Source organism: Electrophorus electricus, chromosome 19 (genome assembly GCF_013358815.1).
Source record: "Electrophorus electricus isolate fEleEle1 chromosome 19, fEleEle1.pri, whole genome shotgun sequence".
NCBI lineage: Eukaryota > Metazoa > Chordata > Actinopteri > Gymnotiformes > Gymnotidae > Electrophorus > Electrophorus electricus.
Window position 1 is genome coordinate 9,220,820 of NC_049553.1, and position 23,145 is coordinate 9,243,964.

Consider the following 23,145-nt stretch of genomic DNA (forward strand, 5'->3'; position numbering starts at 1 on the left):
TTATCCCGCATCCAGCCAATAGAGGGCGCCAGAGACACGGTGGCTTCGCTGTCGTCCAGCCCACGTGTGTGTGTGTACTGTCTATGGTCTAACCACGAGAGGGATACGGAAGCGCATTTAAACCTTTGATGCCGCTGATATTTATTATTTTATCAGTGAACAGACTTTCGTGCTTCAGTGGTGTTAAGTCGAAATCCAGAACAGGTATTTGGTGTCTAAACTATTAATAAAGGAGAGGTAGCAGAGGCAAGACTTGATCTAGACTACTTGTATTTGATTGGTCGGCGAGCAACCATATTTAATGTTATGAAAGACTTGAGTTTTCAGGTCCCCGGACTACGTGTAGCACGACGTTTCTCGGGCAATTCGTAATGGAACCTGAATAGTAGTATAGGTTCCTAGTGTTTTTGTGAAAATCCGTGATGCGTAGTTTTATCGCCGTAAGGGTCATTCTCGATGCCTTGAATGGCTACCCTGGGTTTGGTAGGCGGCTGGTATCGCTTCTCGGCCTTTTGGCTAAGATCAAGTGTAGTATCTGGATTTGGCCTATTGAATACCGCCAGGTTCCGCTGGAGGTGTAAGGATGAGGGGATTCCTTTCTTGGAGAGGGTCCCTTTTATTCGGGAAATCCTTCTTGGCTTGCTGCAGTTCTCTGTGAAGGACTTGATTTGTGTGCAGAGGAATGGAGCCCAGAGATTCTTTGACGTCTCAGTGGCGTCGGAGGAATTATATGGGCAAATGCTGGAGAAGAGGACTGTGATGGGGGACCATCCGGAGGGTGTACATTTTGTGGTTGAGCCCTTGTGGAGGGTTAAAAGGACTATTGTTACAATACATGTATTTAACCCTTACGTTACCACAGGGTCCATCCGCAGGTTTATACAACAGTATGGGGAAATCCATTCGGAGGAGAAGCAGGTCCGGGATGAGCTTGGCGTGTGGAATGGGCGCCGACAGTATTTGGTCCTTCTGAAGGAGGATGGGAAGGGAGGGTGGATTCACCCCCCGGCTTACTTCTCCATAGATGGGAGTAAGGGGTACCTGTTCTATCCTGATCAGCCTTTGTGTTGCAGGAACTGCCGGGGCCAAGGACATAAGAAGGAGGACTGCCCGGGCCTGAGGTGCCATAGGTGTTTGGAGAGGGGACATCTGGCTCGAGTCTGTAAAGGCCCGCAGAGGTGCCGACGGTGCCGGGGGGAAGGGCACCTGGCGCAATCCTGTCCTGGGGTGGTGAGGTCTTACGCCATGGTGGCGACCCTAGGCGGGAAGGGTGTCGTCACCTCGACCCCTAAGAGGGGGGCGGGTAAGGAGAAGGAGATCAGACTCAGTCCAGTGGTCCCTGTGATGAAAGAAGCCAAACTGGGGGAGAGGAGAAGGGCCGCGGTTGGTGATTTGGGAGATGCGGTTTTCCGGATTCCTCCCCCACAAGTGGGTGTGGCCCCAGGCCCGGTACAGGCGCAGGTCCGGCCTAAGATGGAGAAGGCCCCGGCAGAAGCACTTAAACAGGGCTTGAAAAGGAGGATGGATGAAGGAGCCCACGGAGAGGTTAAGAAGAAGGTCACCTCCTTGGAAGGACAAGCGCCCATATCTCTCCTATCCCAGCCTAACACGACGGATGAGGTGGTCTGTCTAGTGACATTGGACTCTTCTCTTTTTGAGGAGACGACGGACCCCTCAATAGATAGGCAGGCCTCGGCTGTGGATCGAGGATTGCGGGGGTTGGTTGGACTGGGGGATGATTTGATGATTTGATAATTTTAGTGTTTTAATATTTTAGAAAGTGATGTACTGACTATGTTGAGTCTGGTCAATGGCTAAAGTTTGTTGATGTGGAGAGGTGGTATTAGTAAATGGGGTCGGGGAGTAATACCAAGTAAAGAGGTATGAAGCCCGATGCCGTTTAAATGTTATTCTTATTTGTGCCTAGAGTAACCAATTCTAAGTTTAATTAGTTTTAATTGATGTTATTTGTGGTTTTGGTTGATTATGATTTAAGTTTTGTTTATTGTGTTTTGAGTGTATTTGTGAATTGGTGAATAAAGGTTAAAAAAAAAAAAAATCTGTTCTTATCAGTTTAATATCTGATACGTCCCCTACCCGGGGACCATATATTAAATTGATTTTTGGAACAGGGAGATGGAATAGGGGCTTGCTCCGTCCACTCCACGCATCGACCCGGTATTGCAGTACCTCCGGGAACGGTGCACCTCCTCCCTCCTTTGCTCTGTGGGAAAATAAGAAAACAGTTGTTTGATTTTTTTTTTAAACTTTTTAATTATTTATTATTATTATTATTATTATTATTTTTTTTTTTTTTTTACATTTTTCTATTGTGTGTGTTTGCGCGCGCGCGCGCATCCTGTTCAGGGCAGTCTCTTCTCTTTGGAAGAATCTTCTGTGTGTCGGCTAGACGTTTCTGTGGAGGGATAAGCTCCGTGTGTATTGTTTAACAACTGCAAGTGATCGCCCGTTGCAGTATATGAAGAGAAATGTTCCCTTTAAAAGCGTAGCGCAGCGTAGTGTGCCCAGTATAAAATCTTGAGTGATCTCGCCTCTTTTTTCGGCCGTTGATTGCGAACAGATACCACCCTGTAGCAGACAACGCTCTGGAGGACAAATGACGAGAGTTTTGCTCATCTCGCTAAAACGAAAGTCGTCAATGGCACGACGCGCGTTTCTGTTCCTTTCAATGCTTGGTAATTTTCTCAACAATTCTGTGTGGATTTTGAATCACCAAGCTAGCGAAAGCACCATTTCTCTATACGGCGCAGCAATACGTTAGTCCAGCATGTTCGCCCGTTGTGAATTTCGCTCACGTGAAGAGTTTGCTCCACACACGAAAATAGAAACAACGTCCACGCGTCCTCATGGCTCATTACGTATTCGGAAGCAGTGCATCATGGGAAGCCTCTTCTCCGTTTCGTTTAAATCGACGAGATAACAGCCCATAAATGTTCTTTTCAAACAATACGTCGTTCTTCTGTAGGTATGTATTCAGTTTGCTTTTAGATTGTGTTTAGTTGCGTATTGAGCGGGGATCCTACCATCTGAGTGAATACTAAGTCTTTTGATCATGTGTTCGCCGTGTGGACGAGGAATTCATACTTACCTGGCAGGGGAGATACCATGATCAAGAAGGTGGTTCACCCAGGGCGAGGCTCAGCCATTGCACTCCGGTTGTGCTGACCCCTGCGAATTCCCCAAATGTGGGAATCTCGACTGCATAATTTCTGGTAGTGGGGGACTGCGTTCGCGCTCTCCCCTGATTTACTTGGGTTCAAAAATAGTTGTGTGTGTTTACGTCTTGTTGTGGGTCTCGATGCAGCGGTGCACCCTTGCTGAGTGTGTTTGCTTTGCGTATTAAACCCTTATTTTCTAGAAGCTAGTCTCTTATCTTTTTATTGCTTTAAATCACAAGTGACACAGGAACAAAATGCTTTTCATGCACGTTAGGTTTCTTGTTCACGAAAACAATTTCACACAGTATAACATGTTTACTGTACCCCTCTCATAGGCTGCTGACGCTTGGTTAGCCTTTTGACTAAGATCAGGTCTACGGAAGCTCAAATTGCTGTCACTGCTACAAGATGAGGAGCTTGTCATTGACTATAGGGAGCAATACGGCAAGTGGAGAACAGATGCATGTTCAGACTGCAAAGAAACACTACACAGGAATTTTCACCTGGTCAGTAGGGGGTTTGATTTCAGTAAATACATGTTAAAAATGAAATGGTGTGTGGGGGTGTTGTAGTCACATAAACCAATTCACTTTAATCAATTTGCCGCTAAGACCCCAGTTTACTATCAGCGACCTTACACAACATGACGGTCTTACAATGAAACACGGTTTGTGCTGTCGTAGCAATGGCAGTAAAACATGTATAAAAATGGCATCTCTATTCTTTTTTTCTTTTTTTTCTGTTTCTGTCTTGAATACAGAAATGTGTAAATGCCGTTTGTAGTTTTTCAATGGTGCTGTTAATTTATTGTATTAATTGATCTTCAAAACTAGACAAGCCTAGATATATCATATTGGCCATGCCACTTGAATTTAGTGAAGATATAAATGTATATTAATGGATATATGAACATTTTTCTAAAGCATTAAGAATTTTATAAAATGCGTGTTTCTAATGGTTCGAAATATACAGGTTTTAAGAGATTTTTTTCAATTTTAGTTACTGTGACTGAGAATCTTTGTGTTTTGTCATGCTATTTCCATTGGAAGAGAATCTATTATCATGAAAAAAGCATTTTAGGATCGCACAAGGTCTTTTCCATGAATGTTTTCTTGATTTTTGTGAGAAAACAATTAGTCATGAATTTGTTTAGTGAATCGTGTTTTACCTCTCCTTTTTTTGCTTAATATACAGATTTATTCTCTTGATTTTTTTTTTGATTATTTTTATACTTTTTTTTTTTTTTTTTTAAGGTTTTCCATTATTCTTGTTGCTCTGTAATTTTTTTTTTTTTAAAGGAGAGATTCAAGAGTAAATTGTCCCTTAAACTCCCAACTTGGGCTATATGTTAATTCTTTAATAACTATAGCTCCATTTTGTATAAGAGCAAAAAGCCACTTTTGTAACTGAAATTAGCAGCAAAATGAAATGTAAGCGCTTCTTATTGCTGCATTTTTGACCCCGTTTACCCTGCCCTTTACCTTGTATTGTAGGGGGGAAATAAATTCAGAGCTGTTTTTTACATTTAAGAATTGACACATTTAGTGGCGCTTGATTTTGTTTTAAACATTGTCTGTGGGAGAAAACAGTTGCAATGACGACCGAGGCATAATCTTGGTTATACAGAATTTATCTGCGGTTGGTTGTCATAAACCAAAAATTGAGAAGTTTTTGTTTGTTTGTTTTGTTCACATCAAACTGTAAATACTGTGGCATTTTACTGGAATGAGGATAAGTGTGAATCGAATTTCCCATTCGATTGATAAACTGTAATTTCTTTTTAATTTCTAGTCTTAAGCTTGAATCAATTATTTCACATATAATGAAAATGTTGGTTACAATTATGATATAGAAGGTGCTGAGTTCTCTTTGAACTACTCTTTCATTTCTAAAGAAAAATCTATTTTTCCTGTTGCAATATATCATTTCTTCTTTTTGTGGTCATTTATTTAAAATCTGCACTGTTTTAGTGAGTTCACACAGAAAGCAAACGGAGCCAGACATGTCTTAAACACTTTGTGAATTTGTGTGGCATTACTATGACCATTAATATTAAATGCTTTTGATAAACATGGAGTGTAACTGACCTATTAAATGAAGGATATGGTGCTTTGCTTTGCTTGTAGTCACCTGGATAAAAATGATTATTTGAAGACACTTGATCAACTCAAATGAGGCATACCTCTCTTTAAAAAGAACCACGGGAAGCCCAGCCCTATACTGAGTTTGGAAATCAAACTCATCCCTACCTTCCATCATCTTTCCCTGTCAATTTGTAAAATATATGCAGATTCTGGAAGCTAGACGTGCATCAGCATCTGATAATGCTGTGGCTTCTGACTACCTGTTTCACAACACATTTAGAAGCCTTTAAATGTTAAGAACAAGAGGAACCTGAACCCTTTCCCAAAATTCAAGCTGCCAAAATGAATACAAAACAATTTTAAGGACAAAGAAAGAAATGAAGAAGAAAAATATAAATGGCTCAGGGATTCATTTTGAAGCTACGTTTTACCTAGGTTTTGAAGGATGTGTTTTTAGTACTGAGTAAGTTGACTATTTCAGATAGAAAGCCTAAAATAAAATCATGCCCGCAGTTTTAGTCAACCAGGAAGCCTCTAGCTCTCTAATCTCTCACTTGTGTAGGACGTGATGCCAAATCTGCTTGATAATCGCACGTATGAGGAATTAGTCTTTAGAAATGATGCACTTAGTAGTTGCCAAACGTAGAACCGAACTGCAGATCCTCTTGCCGTGACGCGGATTTACTTTGCAGGCCTAAATTTAAGACCCGCTCTGAATCAGACGCACGTATAATGTGAGGTAAGCATTTTTCTTGGAAAATAACATGCTATGTAAATATAGTATATAATAATATTAGGGAAATGGGGAGAAGTGCTGTTCAAAGCAGAATCATTTGTGTAACGGTACGTTTTTGTAGAGAGAAACTACTCTCAGTAATAGTGCGCGTCACAAGTTTTTTCACCGTAAGCCTAAAATCGCCCTTTTGAACAAACGCGTTAGAATTGTTTAATTTCTTTCGGAATAAAACAATCTTTTGGCGTGATCTGACTGTTTAAAAGCAGTGCTAAGTTCGAAGTATGGAAATTGCTTTTGCTTGTAACGGCAGTCGATAGGTGCGTGTTTAAAGTAACATTTGCAGCGGTTTACCGAGGCCACAGGCCAATGACTGCTAGACGTTCTTTTGCGTGACTGTTGATGAGACGACAATCAGCTAAAATATCTTGGTCGTTTAATAAACTGCTTGCCACGAATAGAGGCTAGTGGCAGATATGAAAACATTAAACGCAATAGCGCACGTGTCCTTTTGTTTTCTTCCTGAGAAACTGTGCTCTATCTCGGCCTTTTGGTCATATGTGATTTGAAAATGTAGGCCTAGTTTTAAACCAATGTATGGCGTATGTTGCCCAAGTACGTGCGTCTGTATAGACGTTGGCTGCAATATGACATAGTGTATGATGAAAACATTTTGAGATACCAATTAAAGACGAAAGGTAGTCAGCCGCCTAGTCCGCTATTTGGAGACGAGAAATAAGGTCCACGATTATGTTCAGCATATTCAGAAGCTTCCTCCATGAAGCTGGTACTTATGTAAAGCACATAAATAAGGCTCGTCGATCTTTTGTGTTTCTGCTAACTTGTGTCTCACAAGATCGTTGGGCTGGTTTTGAGTTGGCGCCAAGCTAATGCAGAGAAAGATGTGACAGATGCAATAAATTCGGTCCAAAGTCTAATAAATAATTTTTGATTGGCTTTGAGGCAGTGGTGGCTCAGTGATTAAGGCATTTGTCTAGCAATCAAAAGGTTGCTGGTTCAACTTGGGCACCTGAGCCGAGACCCTTAACCTAGTAGCTCAAGCTGTACTCGTTTGTAATTATAAGTTGCTTTGGATAAACGCGTTAGCTAAATGTAAATAAACGGGTCGTGTGACATCATTCACGCCCAATGACTTTCCACGGACAAAGTGACCTAGCTAGAATTTTAAACCAGGAATTACCATAAGAGAAAGTCAACTGTTTTTGTTTTTTGTTTTTCCTCTGCCGATAGTTAACGGCAGACGCGTGAGTGTGAATGGGGGTCTAAGCCCTCCAGGAGCATAGCAAAAATGAAAAGGAACAAGCCATCCATTAACACCCCGCTTACATGTCGAATTGTTTTAATGCAGAAGTCGTTTTTAGTTTGCTTATTTGTTCATCAGTCGTCAGGGGGCCATTGCTGGTCACTAGCATGTCAGTTGCACTTAATTTAGGATAATTGTGACAGACATCCAGATCATGTGTTTTCTTTGTCCCCTTTGAATCTGGAGGAATGATGGCACGGTTGAAAAAGATAGAATGAATGAGAAGTACGATTTAAACTAAAGAACACCCAACGAGGCTTTGTGATAAGGTTAGAGTTCACTAAAACTAACAGCACTAGAAAGGGAAGCAACATTTTAGAAATATCTGATACAAATGATGTGAGGCACAACCAATTTAAAAAAGACAGTTTATGTGTTAAACATGTATATTAGGATGGCTGTGGACCAGATCTAGGGCTTCAGTCTGAAAAGACAGGCAAAGTTTGCCTTCACATTCAATCATATTCAATCTATTCTCTTCTTGAAGGACGTACTGCCTTGTTTATATAGTTGGTACTCTAGTATTTCTCCCTGCGTGTGGCTGTCTTTTGCTTTCAAGCCAGCAGAGGTTACTGTGGAGACTAGCAGGTAAAAAAAAAATAATAATAAAAATTGGGCAATTTAAATTCTGATTCGAGGGTGTGGTTTCCTCATCAGTACCATTAGCATTAGCATGTCTGCATATAACATAGGTATTGTTTGATGATTTTTCTGCAGAGGTTTGCTATTTGTAATTCCGGTCCCCTACCTGGAGACCATATATTAAATAGATTTTTGGAACAGGGAGATGGAATAGGGGCTTGTTCCATCCACTCCACACACAGACCCAGTATCGCAGCACCTCTGTGAACAGTGTACCTCCCATCATCAAAGATTCTTAGCTCATATTTATATGGCAAGCTTCTTGTTTTAATTCTGTGTGTTGTGTTCACTTTTAAAATTCTTTAGGAGTACAGATGTCATCAGGCCCACTAGCTCTGTGACTGTGAAGCCCGTAGAGCTCCCGCTTTACCTGGACGATGGTGAAGGTAGGGCTGGGTGATGAGGGAGTATGCAGGGAGCTAAGAATTCCTGATTGTGGGGGAAGAGATGAAGGGAGGATGGCAGAATTGGTCCTGGTCAAGTGTTATTTTAATGTTGTTTTGAAGGGAGCTATTGGCAGGAACGAGGCTGTCCTCTGGGGTCAGAAGTCTGCTGAGAGCAGAGAGGGTGACAGGGGTGTTGATGGGTCATAGAGCAGGGACTCCAACAGAGGTGTGAATGGGGGCAGGTTGGGTGGAGACCTAGTCTCACCGTCTGAGCACACAGTGGTGGGGGTTGTGTCAAACCTGTTGAAACATTAGATTAAGTTCAGATGCAAATGCCTGATCTCCTTGTACTCTACAGACTGTCAAGCTTTTCATCCCATTCAACACATCTGCTGTGTTGTTCGGACCCGTTTTCTATGCTTTTTTTCACGTTGACGTAAAAAATGGTCCAAAAGGTTATGCCCTCTCGTTGCACGGTTAACATACTGTTTAAAGTTGGTGAGGACAGGAGAAAAGGAGACATGACTGAAATAAACACAGATCAATAAGAGGGCGTTGGAATGTTTTCTCTGAAGTCCCGCGATGACCGAGTGAAAGATGTCGCTAGCGCTCTTCGACACAGCCCACGGAGGGACGTAAACAACTACAGCAGTGGAGTAGGAGAACTCCCACGCTAGGTACGCTCCCTGTACATCCACTGGTTGTTCAGTAAGGCAGACGGTTCATCCACCTTGTTCGCAAAGTGAAACGTGTAAATCTTTTCATGATTTTATCACTGCATACAGAAGACTGTGTAAGTGAATTTCCCTGTTTCCAGCTTGGTGTTGCTAGGATCACCAAGCATAATGTTTTGCAATTTTGACTTTGGACCATTTCCTCCCCAGGAGAAAGTTTAATATGGACCTGAAATGAGGGGATTGGATCACGTGGTTCTATAGTATTCGTGACTCCACCAATCCAAGTTATGCAAAATCCCACCTACAATCCATTTTTAAATTGAGTTACAGATTTTGCGTACTCAAGAGCAAATGAAATGCTTGCTTATTGAGTATGCCTCAGTGCAGGCCTGGGGACCTAGGCCACATAGTTACAGCGATCGCCTTTGCCGTGTACTGCCGAAGTGTAAAACATTGGAAATCTACTACTTAATCTGGTTTTAAAAATTGGGTAAATATTTCACAGGTTCCTTTTTACATTAAATGTATTGCTCCATGAGTGTCCTTCAACACAGACCCGAGAGGTGAGTGTGTCAGGCAGGAGCAGAGTCGAACACAAGTTCATACAAAAAAAAAAAAAAAGATAAAATAAAACTTCTTTGTCTTTTATATCACATCTGTGTGAACAGAGAATCTGTTATGAGTTTCCCCCAAGTTATGAAATGCTTCACAAATGTAGGCATGGCATGGCCTACGTCACCGGGGAGGCCAATATGATTATATGTCTAAAGAGGTTTTGAAAATGGTTGCTTTAAAATTGAGCTTGAAGGGGTTGGTTCGCTGTGTTGACCTCACCGTCGTGAAGGGAGGTGTCTACCTGGGAAGAGCTTGAGGTTGCGTACGTTGTGAATTGAGTAGGCAGGGGCCTATGGGAAACTTGGTTCAAGATATTTGGCGTTCTGGGTTGTGACGGGAAATCTCCTTTGTATGCTCTGCCAAAGGTAGAACCATGAAGAAGTCAGTGGTTGAAATGAATTTTTACCACTGTTTCTTCCACTGCTCTGTTACCCACTCCTCCAACCGATGTGCATTCCCCAACATCCAACTCTCTGACTTCTCTGTCTCCTCTCTCTTCAGATGAAATTCTTCAACTCCTGACTTCCTGACTACATGTCCGCTGGATCCAATTCCTTGCGCTCTGTTCTAGACAATCGCAAAAGATCTGCTTCCTTTCGTCTCTGTCATCGTCAACAACTGCTTATCTTCTGGATACGTGCCTACTGCATTCAAAACCGCCAGGGTGGTACCGATTCTCTTGGTGATGTAATATCTGCTCATGGTTTCTCCTACCACTGCTATGCTGATGACGCTCAATTATTTCTTTCTTTTCCAACCTCTGACACGCAGGTCTCCAGACGTATCTCAGCACGCTTGACTGACATCGCGTCATGGATGACAGCCCACCACTTGAAGCTCAACCCCAGTAAAACCGAGCTTCTGTTCATCCCAGGTACTCCCAAGCCTTACCATGAGCTTGCTGTTTCCTTTGAGAACTCCCTGGGCATAACTTTGGACAACCAGTTGTCGTTGTCAACTCATGTTTCTAATCTAACCCGGTCTTGCAGAGTCCTCCTTTGTAACATACCAAGGATTCGACCGTTTCTCTCGCAGGAAGCTTGTGCAGTCTCTTGTGATCTCAAAGCTAGACTACTGCAACTCGCTACTTGCTGATCTTCCTCTAAGAGCCATCAAACCTCTACAATTTGTCCAGAATGCAGCAGCACGACTGGTCTTCAATCTTCCGACGTTCACACATGTTACTCCACAGCTGCGCTCCCTTCATTGGCTCCCTGTAGCTGCACGCATCAGATTTAATACCTTGATGCTTGCCTACAAAGCCAAAAATGGACCAGCCTCTTCATACATGAGGTCAACGGTCAAAGCCCGATCCGTACCTCAAGCACGGCTCGGCTTGAAATACCTTGCTTCAGGTCTCATGGACGACAAGCATCGAGACTCTTTTCCGTCCTGGCTCCGAGATGGTGGAATGAACTCCCAACTGCTGTCCAGACAGCAGAGTCCCTTGCAGTCTTCAAACGCGGACTGAAGACCCATCTATTTGCAGAATATCTAAAGGACAACTGACACTGCTCCCATATTGACTGACTAATTTAGTACTTATTGTAGGGTATGGTTTATGTTGTTTAACAAACTCTGGCACGTATTGTTTATAGCACCCATCATTGTTTAAAATAGACCTTATGTATTTTGTACTTCTAGGTGTCAGCATTCGTCCCTGTATTTCTACAGTATTCTAGTTCATTGGCATGTTTGATTCTAACCTACTGTACTGTACTAGGATGTATTCTATGAGTAAATGACAAAGCACTTTTGTAAGCCGCTCTGGATAAGAGCGTCTGCTAAATGCCGTAAATGTACTTCAAGGAGGACAGCTTCAAAACCCGTGTGAAGTTCGATCCTGGTTTTTCATCTCTCTTACTCCGTGCCTCGGCAGCTGTTACAACCGTGTGTGACTCGGCGGCTCACAGCCTGTAAGTATGCTTTACTGTTTGTGTTTTAGGATGTTTGAAGCAAACAAGGTGTGTGCTAGCTACAACGAGTGTTCCGGTGTCGAATTGTTGGCTGTAGCTAACCCGTAGACCCATTGCTCGAGATCGGGTAACGAGCCCAATTAATCTTAGCGTGTTGGAATGGTTTTGTTAATCGGCTGCAGGTTCAATTTTAGATTACGTTGCGCGGAAATATGGCGATATGGGGTTTTTTTTTTTACATCACTAAATGTTAAATAATGTTCACGTGAATGTGGATTTATATTTACATCGGTGCAATTGGTTTTATGATTACATGCTGTAGCTAGCTGGCTAATTAATGTCGCAGTCCCAGTTCACTGTTGCGGGACGGCGAAGAGCTTCGAAACCAGCATAAACTTAATGAATTCTAAGATGGAAGATTTTCTAAAACTAATGATTTCGCGAGTGCTGCTTGAAAATGTATTGCGCTTAAAAACAAAACAAAACAAAACATGGCAATACACAAGAGTTCGCCTGCAGATAAATCTGACAAATTATCAGTTGAAATCTTTAATCATTAACTCGGCATAATTCATTCTTGTTAAACAGCTGGATTTTACGTCGTTTTCGAGCGCAGACTGAAGGACAGGCGAGACGTGTAGGGGCGGAATCGTTCTGTGGGTTCAGCGAGCAGAACGTGGACGAGCTGACCAATCAGAGCAGGCAGTACCCGCACAGTACAGGTAAGTTACCGTCATCTGTTGCTGGTGCTTGTTTTCGTGTTTTTTTCCGTTCACTTTGTGGATTTGGAGGGGGTGTGAGGGGGGAGGGCGGCAATGCGCAAAACAATAGACCTCTGCTGCGCTGTAGCCAGATAAGATGTAGCGTACGCGTGTGAAGCTGTTTGGTGAAACTGGTGTTGTCGTCGATATATTTACTGGATGATTTGATCGCTAATACATTTGGACATCATGGAAAGGAAGAGGTTTACTTTAGATGAAGTAAACGTGGAGTTGTTTGCGTGCACATATGAGCTGGAAGCGGAGCGTGACGGTTCAGTAGCTTCGAACATGGACTACGATGTTTCCATTACAAATGTTTCCCGCTGGGAAATGGCTCGGCTTTCGTAAGTCTAAATGAACGTTTGTACATAAGAGAATGCGTACTATTTATTTACAGTATTTACAATGTGTTCTCCCCGGTATAACTTTTTATCCTATTAGCAGTGAAGCTACTATCGTGTATCCTTTTAGCAATGAAACTAATATTGTTTTTACTACGTTGTCAAACATCGTTGTGATGTTTTTGCGAAACAAATCTTGGATGTATGGTGGCTGACGGCTTTTTGTGCAATCGGAGAGGTCCGGGGGCACTTTGGAGATGTCTATGACACCTAGCGGAAAATCCTTTTTTTTTTTTTTTAAATTTAGATGAGCTCACATGGAAGCTAAATAACGAGGAGGGGGGGGGGGGGGGGGGGGGGGGGGCGCCTGGATTTGAATGACTGTCTTGGCCCAAGTGTCTAATTCAATTTGAATGACGAATGATCATTGTGCTATATGTATAGTTTCAGATAGCTAGTGTTATAGTGTAGAAGTATAAATCGCTTAAATTGGAGGTGCACACAGAGGTTAAACTGGTCGGTGTTGCTTTTTATAAATGTGATATGTTGATGTGAGGGGATATGCACAGAACACGATTGCACCCACCCCCAAATTATGTGAAGACTAGCACTTAAGCTTTCAAGTGCTAGTGGAGCGGTAGTTTTGTACGAGAGAAACTTGTTGACCTAGCAAACGTTCATGTGCTAGTTTTGTAAAGGGAAGAACTCGTTAATGGGTGTTGTAGTTTATTAGCTTGCTAGTATATATCGGTTTTGGCCCGTTTCCCCCAGTGTTTGGAAGTCATACACTCTCTTAAAAATGATGGTTATTCAAGTATTCCTTTTATCTGGAACATGGCCGTACGCTAGGTTGACAAGTTCCTCCTGGAACCAGACTACCGCCGCACTTGCACTTGTTATTACGTACTGTATACACTTCGGTGCTAAAAAACCCAACAATGTCACATGAAGCTGATGGTGCGGTCTGAAAGTGTGGTGCTGCAGGTCTAGAGGTTTCTAATTTCTAGATGTTTAATTTACAATGAGTGTCTGAGCCGTTCACTTATATGGGAATAGGCGGGGTTCGGTTATCCCGCATCCAGCCAATAGAGGGCGCCAGAGACACGGTGGCTTCGCTGTCGTCCAGCCCACGTGTGTGTGTGTGTACTGTCTATGGTCTAACCACGAGAGGGATACGGAAGCGCATTTAAACCTTTGATGCCGCTGATATTTATTATTTTATCAGTGAACAGACTTTCGTGCTTCAGTGGTGTTAAGTCGAAATCCAGAACAGGTATTTGGTGTCTAAACTATTAATAAAGGAGAGGTAGCAGAGGCAAGACTTGATCTAGACTACTTGTATTTGATTGGTCGGCGAGCAACCATATTTAATGTTATGAAAGACTTGAGTTTTCAGGTCCCCGGACTACGTGTAGCACGACGTTTCTCGGGCAATTCGTAATGGAACCTGAATAGTAGTATAGGTTCCTAGTGTTTTTGTGAAAATCCGTGATGCGTAGTTTTATCGCCGTAAGGGTCATTCTCGATGCCTTGAATGGCTACCCTGGGTTTGGTAGGCGGCTGGTATCGCTTCTCGGCCTTTTGGCTAAGATCAAGTGTAGTATCTCGCAGGTTTATACAACAGTATGGGGAAATCCATTCGGAGGAGAAGCAGGTCCGGGATGAGCTTGGCGTGTGGAATGGGCGCCGACAGTATTTGGTCCTTCTGAAGGAGGATGGGAAGGGAGGGTGGATTCACCCCCCGGCTTACTTCTCCATAGATGGGAGTAAGGGGTACCTGTTCTATCCTGATCAGCCTTTGTGTTGCAGGAACTGCCGGGGCCAAGGACATAAGAAGGAGGACTGCCCGGGCCTGAGGTGCCATAGGTGTTTGGAGAGGGGACATCTGGCTCGAGTCTGTAAAGGCCCGCAGAGGTGCCGACGGTGCCGGGGGGAAGGGCACCTGGCGCAATCCTGTCCTGGGGTGGTGAGGTCTTACGCCATGGTGGCGACCCTAGGCGGGAAGGGTGTCGTCACCTCGACCCCTAAGAGGGGGGCGGGTAAGGAGAAGGAGATCAGACTCAGTCCAGTGGTCCCTGTGATGAAAGAAGCCAAACTGGGGGAGAGGAGAAGGGCCGCGGTTGGTGATTTGGGAGATGCGGTTTTCCGGATTCCTCCCCCACAAGTGGGTGTGGCCCCAGGCCCGGTACAGGCGCAGGTCCGGCCTAAGATGGAGAAGGCCCCGGCAGAAGCACTTAAACAGGGCTTGAAAAGGAGGATGGATGAAGGAGCCCACGGAGAGGTTAAGAAGAAGGTCACCTCCTTGGAAGGACAAGCGCCCATATCTCTCCTATCCCAGCCTAACACGACGGATGAGGTGGTCTGTCTAGTGACATTGGACTCTTCTCTTTTTGAGGAGACGACGGACCCCTCAATAGATAGGCAGGCCTCGGCTGTGGATCGAGGATTGCGGGGGTTGGTTGGACTGGGGGATGATTTGATGATTTGATAATTTTAGTGTTTTAATATTTTAGAAAGTGATGTACTGACTATGTTGAGTCTGGTCAATGGCTAAAGTTTGTTGATGTGGAGAGGTGGTATTAGTAAATGGGGTCGGGGAGTAATACCATTCTTATCAGTTTAATATCTGATACGTCCCCTACCCGGGGACCATATATTAAATTGATTTTTGGAACAGGGAGATGGAATAGGGGCTTGCTCCGTCCACTCCACGCATCGACCCGGTATTGCAGTACCTCCGGGAACGGTGCACCTCCTCCCTCCTTTGCTCTGTGGGAAAATAAGAAAACAGTTGTTTGATTTTTTTTTTAAACTTTTTAATTATTTATTATTATTATTATTATTATTATTTTTTTTTTTTTTTTACATTTTTCTATTGTGTGTGTTTGCGCGCGCGCGCGCATCCTGTTCAGGGCAGTCTCTTCTCTTTGGAAGAATCTTCTGTGTGTCGGCTAGACGTTTCTGTGGAGGGATAAGCTCCGTGTGTATTGTTTAACAACTGCAAGTGATCGCCCGTTGCAGTATATGAAGAGAAATGTTCCCTTTAAAAGCGTAGCGCAGCGTAGTGTGCCCAGTATAAAATCTTGAGTGATCTCGCCTCTTTTTTCGGCCGTTGATTGCGAACAGATACCACCCTGTAGCAGACAACGCTCTGGAGGACAAATGACGAGAGTTTTGCTCATCTCGCTAAAACGAAAGTCGTCAATGGCACGACGCGCGTTTCTGTTCCTTTCAATGCTTGGTAATTTTCTCAACAATTCTGTGTGGATTTTGAATCACCAAGCTAGCGAAAGCACCATTTCTCTATACGGCGCAGCAATACGTTAGTCCAGCATGTTCGCCCGTTGTGAATTTCGCTCACGTGAAGAGTTTGCTCCACACACGAAAATAGAAACAACGTCCACGCGTCCTCATGGCTCATTACGTATTCGGAAGCAGTGCATCATGGGAAGCCTCTTCTCCGTTTCGTTTAAATCGACGAGATAACAGCCCATAAATGTTCTTTTCAAACAATACGTCGTTCTTCTGTAGGTATGTATTCAGTTTGCTTTTAGATTGTGTTTAGTTGCGTATTGAGCGGGGATCCTACCATCTGAGTGAATACTAAGTCTTTTGATCATGTGTTCGCCGTGTGGACGGGGAATTCATACTTACCTGGCAGGGGAGATACCATGATCAAGAAGGTGGTTCACCCAGGGCGAGGCTCAGCCATTGCACTCCGGTTGTGCTGACCCCTGCGAATTCCCCAAATGTGGGAATCTCGACTGCATAATTTCTGGTAGTGGGGGACTGCGTTCGCGCTCTCCCCTGATTTACTTGGGTTCAAAAATAGTTGTGTGTGTTTACGTCTTGTTGTGGGTCTCGATGCAGCGGTGCACCCTTGCTGAGTGTGTTTGCTTTGCGTATTAAACCCTTATTTTCTAGAAGCTAGTCTCTTATCTTTTTATTGCTTTAAATCACAAGTGACACAGGAACAAAATGCTTTTCATGCACGTTAGGTTTCTTGTTCACGAAAACAATTTCACACAGTATAACATGTTTACTGTACCCCTCTCATAGGCTGCTGACGCTTGGTTAGCCTTTTGACTAAGATCAGGTCTACGGAAGCTCAAATTGCTGTCACTGCTACAAGATGAGGAGCTTGTCATTGACTATAGGGAGCAATACGGCAAGTGGAGAACAGATGCATGTTCAGACTGCAAAGAAACACTACACAGGAATTTTCACCTGGTCAGTAGGGGGTTTGATTTCAGTAAATACATGTTAAAAATGAAATGGTGTGTGGGGGTGTTGTAGTCACATAAACCAATTCACTTTAATCAATTTGCCGCTAAGACCCCAGTTTACTATCAGCGACCTTACACAACATGACGGTCTTACAATGAAACACGGTTTGTGCTGTCGTAGCAATGGCAGTAAAACATGTATAAAAATGGCATCTCTATTCTTTTTTTCTTTTTTTTCTGTTTCTGTCTTGAATACAGAAATGTGTAAATGCCGTTTGTAGTTTTTCAATGGTGCTGTTAATTTATTGTATTAATTTATCTTCAAAACTAGACAAGCCTAGATATATCATATTGGCCATGCCACTTGAATTTAGTGAAGATATAAATGTATATTAATGGATATATGAACATTTTTCTAAAGCATTAAGAATTTTATAAAATGCGTGTTTCTAATGGTTCGAAATATACAGGTTTTAAGAGATTTTTTTCAATTTTAGTTACTGTGACTGAGAATCTTTGTGTTTTGTCATGCTATTTCCATTGGAAGAGAATCTATTATCATGAAAAAAGCATTTTAGGATCGCACAAGGTCTTTTCCATGAATGTTTTCTTGATTTTTGTGAGAAAACAATTAGTCATGAATTTGTTTAGTGAATCGTGTTTTACCTCTCCTTTTTTTGCTTAATATACAGATTTATTCTCTTGATTTTTTTTTGATTATTTTTATACTTTTTTTTTTTTTTTTTTAAGGTTTTCCATTATTCTTGTTGCTCTGTAAGTTTTTTTTTTTTAAAGGAGAGATTCAAGAGTAAATTGTCCCTTAAACTCCCAACTTGGGCTATATGTTAATTCTTTAATAACTATAGCTCCATTTTGTATAAGAGCAAAAAGCCACTTTTGTAACTGAAATTAGCAGCAAAATGAAATGTAAGCGCTTCTTATTGCTGCATTTTTGACCCCGTTTACCCTGCCCTTTACCTTGTATTGTAGGGGGGAAATAAATTCAGAGCTGTTTTTTACATTTAAGAATTGACACATTTAGTGGCGCTTGATTTTGTTTTAAACATTGTCTGTGGGAGAAAACAGTTGCAATGACGACCGAGGCATAATCTTGGTTATACAGAATTTATCTGCGGTTGGTTGTCATAAACCAAAAATTGAGAAGTTTTTGTTTGTTTGTTTTGTTCACATCAAACTGTAAATACTGTGGCATTTTACTGGAATGAGGATAAGTGTGAATCGAATTTCCCATTCGATTGATAAACTGTAATTTCTTTTTAATTTCTAGTCTTAAGCTTGAATCAATTATTTCACATATAATGAAAATGTTGGTTACAATTATGATATAGAAGGTGCTGAGTTCTCTTTGAACTACTCTTTCATTTCTAAAGAAAAATCTATTTTTCCTGTTGCAATATATCATTTCTTCTTTTTGTGGTCATTTATTTAAAATCTGCACTGTTTTAGTGAGTTCACACAGAAAGCAAACGGAGCCAGACATGTCTTAAACACTTTGTGAATTTGTGTGGCATTACTATGACCATTAATATTAAATGCTTTTGATAAACATGGAGTGTAACTGACCTATTAAATGAAGGATATGGTGCTTTGCTTTGCTTGTAGTCACCTGGATAAAAATGATTATTTGAAGACACTTGATCAACTCAAATGAGGCATACCTCTCTTTAAAAAGAACCACGGGAAGCCCAGCCCTATACTGAGTTTGGAAATCAAACTCATCCCTACCTTCCATCATCTTTCCCTGTCAATTTGTAAAATATATGCAGATTCTGGAAGCTAGACGTGCATCAGCATCTGATAATGCTGTGGCTTCTGACTACCTGTTTCACAACACATTTAGAAGCCTTTAAATGTTAAGAACAAGAGGAACCTGAACCCTTTCCCAAAATTCAAGCTGCCAAAATGAATACAAAACAATTTTAAGGACAAAGAAAGAAATGAAGAAGAAAAATATAAATGGCTCAGGGATTCATTTTGAAGCTACGTTTTACCTAGGTTTTGAAGGATGTGTTTTTAGTACTGAGTAAGTTGACTATTTCAGATAGAAAGCCTAAAATAAAATCATGCCCGCAGTTTTAGTCAACCAGGAAGCCTCTAGCTCTCTAATCTCTCACTTGTCTAGGACGTGATGCCAAATCTGCTTGATAATCGCACGTATGAGGAATTAGTCTTTAGAAATGATGCACTTAGTAGTTGCCAAACGTAGAACCGAACTGCAGATCCTCTTGCCGTGACGCGGATTTACTTTGCAGGCCTAAATTTAAGACCCGCTCTGAACCAGACGCACGTATAATGTGAGGTAAGCATTTTTCTTGGAAAATAACATGCTATGTAAATATAGTATATAATAATATTAGGGAAATGGGGAGAAGTGCTGTTCAAAGCAGAATCATCATTTGTGTAACGGTACGTTTTTGTAGAGAGAAACTACTCTCAGTAATAGTGCGCGTCACAAGTTTTTTCACCGTAAGCCTAAAATCGCCCTTTTGAACAAACGCGTTAGAATTGTTTAATTTCTTTCGGAATAAAACAATCTTTTGGCGTGATCTGACTGTTTAAAAGCAGTGCTAAGTTCGAAGTATGGAAATTGCTTTTGCTTGTAACGGCAGTCGATAGGTGCGTGTTTAAAGTAACATTTGCAGCGGTTTACCGAGGCCACAGGCCAATGACTGCTAGACGTTCTTTTGCGTGACTGTTGATGAGACGACAATCAGCTAAAATATCTTGGTCGTTTAATAAACTGCTTGCCACGAATAGAGGCTAGTGGCAGATATGAAAACATTAAACGCAATAGCGCACGTGTCCTTTTGTTTTCTTCCTGAGAAACTGTGCTCTATCTCGGCCTTTTGGTCATATGTGATTTGAAAATGTAGGCCTAGTTTTAAACCAATGTATGGCGTATGTTGCCCAAGTACGTGCGTCTGTATAGACGTTGGCTGCAATATGACATAGTGTATGATGAAAACATTTTGAGATACCAATTAAAGACGAAAGGTAGTCAGCCGCCTAGTCCGCTATTTGGAGACGAGAAATAAGGTCCACGATTATGTTCAGCATATTCAGAAGCTTCCTCCATGAAGCTGGTACTTATGTAAAGCACATAAATAAGGCTCGTCGATCTTTTGTGTTTCTGCTAACTTGTGTCTCACAAGATCGTTGGGCTGGTTTTGAGTTGGCGCCAAGCTAATGCAGAGAAAGATGTGACAGATGCAATAAATTCGGTCCAAAGTCTAATAAATAATTTTTGATTGGCTTTGAGGCAGTGGTGGCTCAGTGATTAAGGCATTTGTCTAGCAATCAAAAGGTTGCTGGTTCAACTTGGGCACCTGAGCCGAGACCCTTAACCTAGTAGCTCAAGCTGTACTCGTTTGTAATTATAAGTTGCTTTGGATAAACGCGTTAGCTAAATGTAAATAAACGGGTCGTGTGACATCATTCACGCCCAATGACTTTCCACGGACAAAGTGACCTAGCTAGAATTTTAAACCAGGAATTACCATAAGAGAAAGTCAACTGTTTTTGTTTTTTGTTTTTCCTCTGCCGATAGTTAACGGCAGACGCGTGAGTGTGAATGGGGGTCTAAGCCCTCCAGGAGCATAGCAAAAATGAAAAGGAACAAGCCATCCATTAACACCCCGCTTACATGTCGAATTGTTTTAATGCAGAAGTCGTTTTTAGTTTGCTTATTTGTTCATCAGTCGTCAGGGGGCCATTGCTGGTCACTAGCATGTCAGTTGCACTTAATTTAGGATAATTGTGACAGACATCCAGATCATGTGTTTTCTTTGTCCCCTTTGAATCTGGAGGAATGATGGCACGGTTGAAAAAGATAGAATGAATGAGAAGTACGATTTAAACTAAAGAACACCCAACGAGGCTTTGTGATAAGGTTAGAGTTCACTAAAACTAACAGCACTAGAAAGGGAAGCAACATTTTAGAAATATCTGATACAAATGATGTGAGGCACAACCAATTTAAAAAAGACAGTTTATGTGTTAAACATGTATATTAGGATGGCTGTGGACCAGATCTAGGGCTTCAGTCTGAAAAGACAGGCAAAGTTTGCCTTCACATTCAATCATATTCAATCTATTCTCTTCTTGAAGGACGTACTGCCTTGTTTATATAGTTGGTACTCTAGTATTTCTCCCTGCGTGTGGCTGTCTTTTGCTTTCAAGCCAGCAGAGGTTACTGTGGAGACTAGCAGGTAAAAAAAAAAAATAATAAAAATTGGGCAATTTAAATTCTGATTCGAGGGTGTGGTTTCCTCATCAGTACCATTAGCATTAGCATGTCTGCATATAACATAGGTATTGTTTGATGATTTTTCTGCAGAGGTTTGCTATTTGTAATTCCGGTCCCCTACCTGGAGACCATATATTAAATAGATTTTTGGAACAGGGAGATGGAATAGGGGCTTGTTCCATCCACTCCACACACAGACCCAGTATCGCAGCACCTCTGTGAACAGTGTACCTCCCATCATCAAAGATTCTTAGCTCATATTTATATGGCAAGCTTCTTGTTTTAATTCTGTGTGTTGTGTTCACTTTTAAAATTCTTTAGGAGTACAGATGTCATCAGGCCCACTAGCTCTGTGACTGTGAAGCCCGTAGAGCTCCCGCTTTACCTGGACGATGGTGAAGGTAGGGCTGGGTGATGAGGGAGTATGCAGGGAGCTAAGAATTCCTGATTGTGGGGGAAGAGATGAAGGGAGGATGGCAGAATTGGTCCTGGTCAAGTGTTATTTTAATGTTGTTTTGAAGGGAGCTATTGGCAGGAACGAGGCTGTCCTCTGGGGTCAGAAGTCTGCTGAGAGCAGAGAGGGTGACAGGGGTGTTGATGGGTCATAGAGCAGGGACTCCAACAGAGGTGTGAATGGGGGCAGGTTGGGTGGAGACCTAGTCTCACCGTCTGAGCACACAGTGGTGGGGGTTGTGTCAAACCTGTTGAAACATTAGATTAAGTTCAGATGCAAATGCCTGATCTCCTTGTACTCTACAGACTGTCAAGCTTTTCATCCCATTCAACACATCTGCTGTGTTGTTCGGACCCGTTTTCTATGCTTTTTTTCACGTTGACGTAAAAAATGGTCCAAAAGGTTATGCCCTCTCGTTGCACGGTTAACATACTGTTTAAAGTTGGTGAGGACAGGAGAAAAGGAGACATGACTGAAATAAACACAGATCAATAAGAGGGCGTTGGAATGTTTTCTCTGAAGTCCCGCGATGACCGAGTGAAAGATGTCGCTAGCGCTCTTCGACACAGCCCACGGAGGGACGTAAACAACTACAGCAGTGGAGTAGGAGAACTCCCACGCTAGGTACGCTCCCTGTACATCCACTGGTTGTTCAGTAAGGCAGACGGTTCATCCACCTTGTTCGCAAAGTGAAACGTGTAAATCTTTTCATGATTTTATCACTGCATACAGAAGACTGTGTAAGTGAATTTCCCTGTTTCCAGCTTGGTGTTGCTAGGATCACCAAGCATAATGTTTTGCAATTTTGACTTTGGACCATTTCCTCCCCAGGAGAAAGTTTAATATGGACCTGAAATGAGGGGATTGGATCACGTGGTTCTATAGTATTCGTGACTCCACCAATCCAAGTTATGCAAAATCCCACCTACAATCCATTTTTAAATTGAGTTACAGATTTTGCGTACTCAAGAGCAAATGAAATGCTTGCTTATTGAGTATGCCTCAGTGCAGGCCTGGGGACCTAGGCCACATAGTTACAGCGATCGCCTTTGCCGTGTACTGCCGAAGTGTAAAACATTGGAAATCTACTACTTAATCTGGTTTTAAAAATTGGGTAAATATTTCACAGGTTCCTTTTTACATTAAATGTATTGCTCCATGAGTGTCCTTCAACACAGACCCGAGAGGTGAGTGTGTCAGGCAGGAGCAGAGTCGAACACAAGTTCATACAAAAAAAAAAAAAAAGATAAAATAAAACTTCTTTGTCTTTTATATCACATCTGTGTGAACAGAGAATCTGTTATGAGTTTCCCCCAAGTTATGAAATGCTTCACAAATGTAGGCATGGCATGGCCTACGTCACCGGGGAGGCCAATATGATTATATGTCTAAAGAGGTTTTGAAAATGGTTGCTTTAAAATTGAGCTTGAAGGGGTTGGTTCGCTGTGTTGACCTCACCGTCGTGAAGGGAGGTGTCTACCTGGGAAGAGCTTGAGGTTGCGTACGTTGTGAATTGAGTAGGCAGGGGCCTATGGGAAAC

At 42.2% G+C, this 23,145-nt stretch overlaps 1 protein-coding gene, 2 non-coding genes and 6 pseudogenes across 5 annotated transcripts in view; all 9 read left to right on the forward strand.

Moving 5' to 3' along the window:
• The window catches only part of tmem88b (transmembrane protein 88 b), a 112,630-nt gene that overhangs the window by 80,757 nt on the left and 8,728 nt on the right, over positions 1–23,145 (forward strand). For 2 of the 3 annotated variants that reach the window (XR_004777148.1, XM_027022393.2), the window contains exon 4: positions 12,145–12,278. The gene's annotated coding sequence lies outside the window, so the exon portion shown is untranslated. Of the gene's footprint in view, positions 1–10,141; positions 10,305–10,411; positions 10,451–12,144; positions 12,279–23,145 lie in introns of those variants that run through there. The other variant, XR_004777149.1, reaches the window with a different exon arrangement.
• Positions 497–668, forward strand: LOC118240313 (annotated as a pseudogene).
• LOC118240310 lies at positions 2,005–2,212 on the forward strand (annotated as a pseudogene).
• LOC118240306 lies at positions 3,102–3,265 on the forward strand. The gene has a single exon (XR_004775342.1). It is a non-coding gene; the product is annotated as a U1 spliceosomal RNA (small nuclear RNA).
• Positions 8,065–8,183, forward strand: LOC118240315 (annotated as a pseudogene).
• Positions 14,224–14,298, forward strand: LOC118240318 (annotated as a pseudogene).
• LOC118240312 lies at positions 15,237–15,415 on the forward strand (annotated as a pseudogene).
• Positions 16,305–16,468, forward strand: LOC118240307. Its single transcript, XR_004775343.1, has one exon. It is a non-coding gene; the product is annotated as a U1 spliceosomal RNA (small nuclear RNA).
• LOC118240316 lies at positions 21,269–21,387 on the forward strand (annotated as a pseudogene).